Source organism: Falco cherrug, chromosome 9 (assembly GCF_023634085.1).
Source record: "Falco cherrug isolate bFalChe1 chromosome 9, bFalChe1.pri, whole genome shotgun sequence".
In the NCBI taxonomy this organism is placed as follows: Eukaryota; Metazoa; Chordata; class Aves; order Falconiformes; family Falconidae; genus Falco; species Falco cherrug.
Window position 1 is genome coordinate 13764841 of NC_073705.1, and position 8187 is coordinate 13773027.

General features: G+C 42.1%; 1 long non-coding RNA gene across 1 annotated transcript; it reads left to right on the plus strand.

The window, feature by feature from the left end:
- Positions 1 to 3549: 3549 nt before the first annotated feature.
- Positions 3550 to 7933, plus strand: LOC114016638 (uncharacterized). Its single transcript, XR_003561204.2, has 3 exons — positions 3550 to 3677; positions 3775 to 3921; positions 7857 to 7933. It is a non-coding gene; the product is annotated as an uncharacterized LOC114016638 (long non-coding RNA).
- Positions 7934 to 8187: the final 254 nt, after the last annotated feature.

The following is an 8187-nucleotide window of genomic DNA, read 5'->3' on the forward strand; positions in this document are numbered from 1 at the left end:
CATCATGTGTCTTTCGAAAATCGCCCTGCTTTTGGGGTCTTTGTGCTCTTTCATCTTTGTGTTCCAGAGCACTGTGTGTGAGCCCTGCTTAGTGCTCGCTCCGGGTTGCTTCAGATTGCTATGACAAACTAGCTGTGTGCTCTTGCTTATTTACTACATTCTTGTTCAGTTCTTCACTTCTTTTAATTCCTGTTATACTGAGCCCATTTTCAATGGAAAATGACATTTTTATGGTCAAAGCTTTATAAGCTACTGCTGCTTCTGTAGTCATGAAGCCAGTGTGATTGCAGTTGTAGGACATGCCAGCTGGGAGATTCAACTGCAGCATGAATGGACAAATGTAATTAACTTAACTGCAATCCACTTAGGTAGTGGTATCCAAGCTAAAAAGCTGTAACAGTGACAGCCGTAACATCTTACCTGGTACCCCAGATAAATATTCAACAGCTGAAATCTGTTTCACTGGGATTTATTTGCAGTATGTCTCTGTGCTGTTTTCACGCTTGGTAGACATAACCCTCAGAACAGCCCAGGCTTCCTTGCAGACCAGCATCTTGAACAGCCTTGGAAGATGATGTTGACTATGGTCTAGCTGGCAACATCTTCAACAAGTTCCAAAGGATCTGTAACCTGCTTAAACAATGACTAAAATACTGTGTTCATTAGCTCTATTGCAACATATCCTCTCCACTGGGAATAGGTTCATCTATCAGAGCTGGAAAGGAAGCTGGTGATTTGTATCTGGTATAGGATATTCGGAGCATGCCTTCTGCTGCCAGTCTTCCCCTTCTATTGGTGAATGCAAATACATTTAACTTTCAAGCAAAATTTTAGCTCTAAGGAAAAGGCAATGTAAGAAATTCTATTGACATGAATGGAGACAGGATTTCAAGGGCGCACCTGCTTTGTCTGTGATCTGAGTTGCTCTCTCCAAACTGCAGGGTGTTTTGAAGTGCCATAAATATAAGAAATATCCAACAAAAAACTCCTGTATGTGGAATAATGCAAATCCTGGATGCTGGCTAATTCAAAAGGGATATGCAAATTCTTGTGCATTTAATGGAGAGCTATGACTATTTATTTAGTGTACTGTACTGGGAAGTTCTGAGGATCTTGACAAAGTTTGTTGTTATTAAAAAGTACTTTTTGGAACTCAACCTCACACACGTCACCACAGCTAACTATGGCATGGGTGTTCTCTCATATGAAAATCAGTATCTTTCCAGAATCCAAAAGACTAACAAGATGAAATCAAGTTATGTCACCAGTGAGCCTCATTCTGTTCATCTGCCTTTGGGAAACATCAAAAGCTCATGAACTTAGCCTGGAGATTATAGACTTTCCTGTATCATACTCATAGACATAGTTACAGCTCAAGTGTATTAACCAACTCAACAAACATCTGTTGTGTGATGGTCTCTCATCCTTTTGTCTCTTTCTTCTGAAGTCAATTTTCACAATTTTCAGAGAACAACCCCCAAATTGTAGTCCTTTTAGTATTGTATGGCTTGAAATAACTGTTTTCGAAGTGAAAATGCAGTAACAGCAAAACAGAATAGCAATGGGCAAAGCGCCCATTCCTTCTATCTTTTCCTGTTAAATATTTCCTTCCTATTCTAGTTCATGCATTGAGTAGCAAAACTTACTTGTAGAACATTCTTCCTTTTCCATCCATGGCTGCCTATGGAGCTGTGCTAGGAACCAGAGAAGGGGACTGATCACGTTGAATCAGTCTGCCTTGCAGCACAGGCATAACCACAGTTATTCTGAAATGTCCAAGATGGGAAAGAAGAACAAATAATTGATGTTGCCACTGGCTGCTCTTTCTCTCTTTAAACTATTTTCTTGTTTGGGATCACGAGAAAGCTATTTTCATGATATTCCATGGAGAGAAACAGCCTTCTGGCTACAGCTTGCGACCAGTGTACGCTTGAAGCACAAACCCATTGTCCTCGTGCTAGTGCAAGTTTTGCACATTCAGAACTGCATGGATTTCACTTCAGCTGGCCACGTGCCCATGAAAACTATTCACTGCCAGCACAGGCAGATTTATATTTAAGGGCTGACTTTCTGCCTAAAAGGCAAGGATTTAAAATCCTTCTGTTACCAACTGTTTGTTAAAATACTTGTGATCTGAGGGCTTTAAGAAGAGTTGTATCTTTGTATCTGAAGGAATTGTTTGCGCCAGTGTCTGTTGTAGGTCATGGGCTAAATTCGTTCATGGAGTAGCCTGACTGAACTCAAGTCATACCAGGAATAAACTATCTTGTTTCTGACTGTTGCTAGATGAATGAAAGATTAGAGGCATGTGGATGTTAATGCAACATAAGTTTGAGTGCAACTTTGCACCCTACCAACTTCCCTGTGATCATTCTAAACGTACCTCAGTACTTCAGGCTACACTATAGCATGAATCTGTGAGGGTACCAGCAACAATTATCACCACAGCCCAGCAGAACAACCTACAAGTACTGTTCATTTGTCCTCATTTAGTGTAAGCAACAAAGAATCTGGCATCAGAATGAGTATGCCTGGCTCTGTGTTCTGTCTAGGTCACAGCCCAGACATACCCAGCCTGTGGAGACCCACATGGTTCCCATCTGCACGGTCAGGCTGGTGAGCAAAGCTGATGCTCGTCATGCTGTGGGCTGCTGCGCAGGGATCTCTGCAGGCTGATTCACCGTCTGCAGGCAATCTGCGGTTGAGTAATTGTATCTTGCTGCCACCTGCCTTTTTGGCTGAAGTTGGTCTGGGAGTACTTGAAGTATATTCACGTGTCCTTTAGGGAAGATCTTTAACATTAAAATAAACAGATGTCTTGGTGGTTTCTGATATAAGTATTCTTTCCTGTGAACTAATACTACTGGTATTAGGGGGGTTCATATCTATTCAAAAAGTTATTTTATTCCCCTCTCCTCCTTTCATCCCACATATGTACTAGTTTTCTAGCATCTTACACATTTCACATGTGTAAAGAACGTTGTTGTTGTGGCTCTTGTCAGTGTGTTAAGCTGCTCATAATGGGATTTCAGGGTCATCATGTGAGTCTGGGATGCATCTGCATGGGGATATGCTGGTCGTATGTCTCTATTAAGAACTCTGTTGACAGCTATAGGCTGTTGGACTTTCTGAGTGCATTTTTAGGCATGAACATATCCCAACAACATAAATATAAGGTTAGATTCTAAGCTGCTATGAAACAGAGGTATCAGAAACTGTACCTTGCAGGCATTCTAGGCAAGAAACTTGCAGGTGGGCAGAGTCTTCCCTTCTGAGTAGTTGTTTAAATAGAGGAAGAAATTAGGGATGGGGTAAGAACAGAGAGATGAACTAGGAAAGCGGTGAGAACAATCTGTGACTACGCTCTCCCTAAATTCTCGTAGTCCCAGCTGAAAATTGGATGAAGGTCTGTTTTTTCTGCGATTAGGACACTGTTTGAACAAGCCTTTCTAGGAAGCGCCATGAGGTTGTGACGCAGGAGCTGGACACATGGACAAAATCTTTTCTATTGATTTGGGGTCCTGAAAACCTTGTCATACTACCAGACTGTAGATTCAGAGTACAGCCTGTAGGAGTGTAAGCTCCTGGATTTTGGGCCTATTCTTCCTTGCTAAACAAATTATTGGCAGCTTGCTCGTCCAGATGCCAAAGGACACAGGCTGGCTACATTCACACAGGTACAGCTGGGTTTTCTGTTGTGTGTGACTCTGAACACATAGTTATTACTTTTTGCATGCCTTTTTTTTGTTGTTTTGTTTTTGTTTTCAGTTCCAGATGCTGGAAGTAGTGCAAAAGCTGTGTTGTAGCCCATCAAAACAGTGTTGTCATAGTCCGAACATAAAGATGCTGCACACCATGGGTTGTGCTATGAACACATACTGGGAATTCCTGAGGGTGCAAAGTCTTCTGGAGCAGAGTCAGGTAAGGAAACCAGCCTGGTGCATGCTAACAAGCTCTGGAACTTGTGTTTCCCAGAACTGAGTCTGGGTGTTGCCCCGAAGGCTGCTAGTTGGCACAGAACACAATTGTGCATGGGAGACAGCTAACGGATGCGTGGTATTGACCACAAACACCAGTGCCTGAGCCGCTGGACTTCCCCTGTTCCGTGTAGCAGTATAGCCACAACCTGTGCAGCTACAGGGGAATTTCCTGAAGCTGGAGTTATGCTGTGCATCAGGGTGCACTCTGGGTGTATGAGCTAAAGACAAATGCTGGCTATCTAAATGGCATAGTGCAGTGACACACAAAGATACTTGCCCTGAGCTCGGTAAGAGTTTCCAAGCTAGTATATCGTTCCACTTGTGTTGCTTTCCTTTCCTTTCCCAAGGCTGACTGACATGGCTGTGCTAAGCTGGCCAGTACATTCTGCTTGGGAAGGATGCATTGTATTGTAAAGAAAAATCCACTCGTTAGTCAGCACTGTGCTAAATTCTTTCTCTCTTGTACTTTCTGAAAATGTCTCTGTGTATTTTGCTGCAGCCTTTCTCTAGGGACTCACCTTATTCTCATCTCTCTCCAGCCATATTTCTCCCTACACTGTTCTGCTTTCCAGTACATGCTTCCAGTCACCATTTTCTCAAATTTGCCAGCCCTGATCTCTGCTCATAGCCAGCCCACCCACTTACAAATGCAGCTGCCTTTTGGAGTATCTGCGGTCCTCACTGAGTGGCTTCCTTGCAGACAGTCCTCTGGGGAACACCAGTAAGCCTCTCAAAATGTTGGGAGGAATATCGAATTCTCTTGCTCTCCGTTATGAAATAGCCCCCTACTAGAAGCAGAAATAAACATTACTCTTACAGGCAATGTATTCATTATTTGTGCCTTCCAGGGGTTCCTTCTACTGATACTTGCCTCTGGGACACATAAATCATTAGTTTAACTTGATATGTGTGTTTTCTAGTCTTCTGTTTTCAGGGCAGTGAATATGTTGGCATCCATCCAGTCAACCTCCCCATAAGCAGCAGTTATTTTGTTACAGCTCTCTTGAATGTAGTGTCTGTACATTTGTTCACATATTAGATTATGGTAATGTTAAAAAGAATATTTTAACCTTGTTTCAGTCAGGACTTAGAAGAATAGTCTGATTTATCTGCTTCACGGGTGGTACTTCAAGCAGTTAATTAACCAAAGCATAAACATTATTACCTTGACTGTCTCTTTGTGTCTGCCAATAATGTTTAATGTTTCAAATTGAAATTGGCCAGAGAAATGGAAGAATGTGCTCAGTGGCTTATTGTCCTCTAATAGGAAATTCCACTGGTTCACAAATTCATACTGGTCCTGATCCTCTGTCTTCTTGCACTACTTTTAAGCCAGAAATTAATGTGCTGCGTGTTGCAGAACCAGAAATGGGCACCAGCAGTACCAAAAGCTTCCACAGTGGTATCACAGGTCAGTGCAGGTAGTCTGCATTTCCTGGGGCAGTGGAACATTGCCAGGTTTATACCTTAATAGAAAATCTTTTTCTAGTCCTAAACGTGACAATCCTGGCCATCTGACCAAAACTATAGCTGATATGTAAAAAAAAAAAAAAAAAAAAAAAAAGGTAAAGACGTATTACCAACCTGGACAACTGTTCTACTCTGACTAGTTGGAAACAGCCAGAAATAGGACATCTGAGATTTAGCAGAAGGAAACAGAACTGTGGTGAGCTGCTAGGTGTTTGGAGCACGCAGAGGGCATGCTTCCTCCCAGACTCCTAGAGGCAAGCAGCAGCAGCCTGTCAGCATGGGATGGAATTCACTGTCACAACGAACATCGTAACAGTAAATCAGGACAACATTTATCAAAATTGTGTGATTTTTTTTCCTCATAGGTTTCCTTGTGTCAGCTCTGTAGATAGGCAGTACCTTTTCCTTATAGTGAAGGGCAAGTGTTTGTGAGAGAGTCTTTCTCACACAGTCATAATGTGAAGTTGAGAACTAATGATGTAATGGGAATTGAACTGAACTGGAACTCTGATCTGTAAGTTTCCTTTAAAATTCATCTTGTGAAAGAGTAGTCCCCATGAGTCTTATTCCAGATTTAACCCTTCAGAAAAAAGCTTGGGGATGCAGATTTCTGCCTGTGTGACTTGATGCAATAAATCCAAGTGGCTAGGTGTCTACCTTTGATTGTTTAGCCTCAGGGTGGGACTGCACATTTGCCTGCCTTTAAAAATTCCCCTTGATCTTGTACAGCTGAGGAGCCCTCACTCTTCTGACAAGGTTGCTTCACATCTTTACAAAAGGCAGCCTTGCCAGCATAGCTCTCAGAAGTTTCAGTGGTCAGTAACCATGTTTTAATGTGGATAATCAAAAGGTCAAACTCCATTTCTTATAATCCCTAAAACTGGACTACTTAGAAATGAGTAGGAGATATTCCATTCCACCAGAACAAAGAAAACAGCTGAAGTAGACACTTGCTAGACAGCAACCCAAGAGCACAGTGTTAAATTGCTGGTTCAGACAGGGACTTCTTGTGTGACCCTGGCTAAGCAGCTTCAGGACGGGAATGTCCTTTGTGATTATTCACCAAGTAGGATAATGCTTCTGTCCTTGACGAAAGTGCTTTGGGAAGAGAAATATGGTGGTTTGGGGGCAGGTGGACTACCTTTTGCTCCTGGAATCTGGCAGTGAAAGAACTATTATTTGTTCAAAATAACCATAAAAAGCAGTGAAGTTCACTGTGGAAAGGAAAAGTTTTGCTGTAACAATCGTAAGCCTCCTAAGTGACAGGCAGTATGCCAGTCTGGTCAGAAAGACATAGCGATGATTGTATCTAGACAGTACAGTAAGCACCATTCGGTCCACTTCTGAAGAACCTTCAAAAAAACTTTGTTAGATTTGATATGTTGAGCATGGGCCCAAACCCAAGGCATCTGTACAACTGCTGACTTCTTTATTTGGCATCCTTCTGGTGTCTGACTGCAGAGGCCAGGCTCCCAGAAGTAAACTGGGTGCCTTGGCTCATGCTCATCTCATCCATGAGATTTCTGTCTCCTAGTCTTAGCTCACTTGCAGTCTCTCAGTGTGTTCAAAAGGATGGGAGAATAAAAGGGAGACACAGCGGGGGGAGGAAATCCGTTTCAATTTAGAAACCATCTGGGCACCACAAATGCTATCAGAAAAAGATCTCAAGTAAGATCCAGGAAAAGGGATTCTTCACACTCAAGTAAACAGTTCAATATCCATTTGGAACATGTCATTTTAACTGAAGAGACTCTTGGCTTGCTCTGCACTTAAAGCTTGCCAAGGCCATGGGTGAAAGGGCAGCTTGGGAAAAAGATTGTTTGAGTTTGCTTGCTAACAGCACTTCAGAAATAATGGGTTGTGAATGATGCATAAGGTTGGACAAGGCCTGTGAACCATCCGTCATCTCGTACGTGGAGTCTTTCTGTGTGCAAGGTCAGATTAACATGGAGCCAAGATGAAATTGTAAAAGTGCTGAATACGCCTTAGTGTCCCTAAAAAACTTCTCTGGGTTAACTAAGTGCTCTTTTGAAGGCACCTAAAAGTCTGACTGGGATTTGAGTCATAACAAAAGAACTGGCCTGTGGTAGAAGCACTTATAAACCATCATGTATCTTCAGGTACTGCAGAATAAATTTTCGTAGAGTTTGTGGACAAAAGTCAGCTTTGAAAGGGCAGAAAACCACCCCACCTGCAAATCTTTAAAGTTTAAGTATAGTACTTCACTACAGGGTTTTTTTCAATCTTCTTTTGTAGGCTTTCAAGTATAAACCCATCATGTTAAATGAATCTAGAACAGCACTTGACATTTTAAAAGGCTGATTGACCTAAGTTGCTGGGGCTTTTTCAGACTGCAAGTTCATAAAATGAATTAGCATTTGCACTCTTCATTCTGATTTTCAACAGGAAAAGCATGTGATGTATTTAATGTTTTCAACAGACAGCAAGGAGACATCAGGGCAGAAAGACAGGGCACCACTTCCCATTAATTTCTGGAAAACAGAGGAATAACGAGACATGTCTTTTCCAGCAGCAAAGCTCATTGAAGACATTTCAAATTGCATACTGCCGTTTATATGCCTTTGGTAGCACTGAGACAACTGTCCACACATAGTTTTGAACAAGATTGCTGAAGTGATCTCATCCAAAAATAACTTTTGTTTAAGGAGTTTGAGCCAGGTCAGTGTGTGCCTTCGGAAGGCATCGTGCAGACCCAAAGGGAATGGGACAGGTGGTG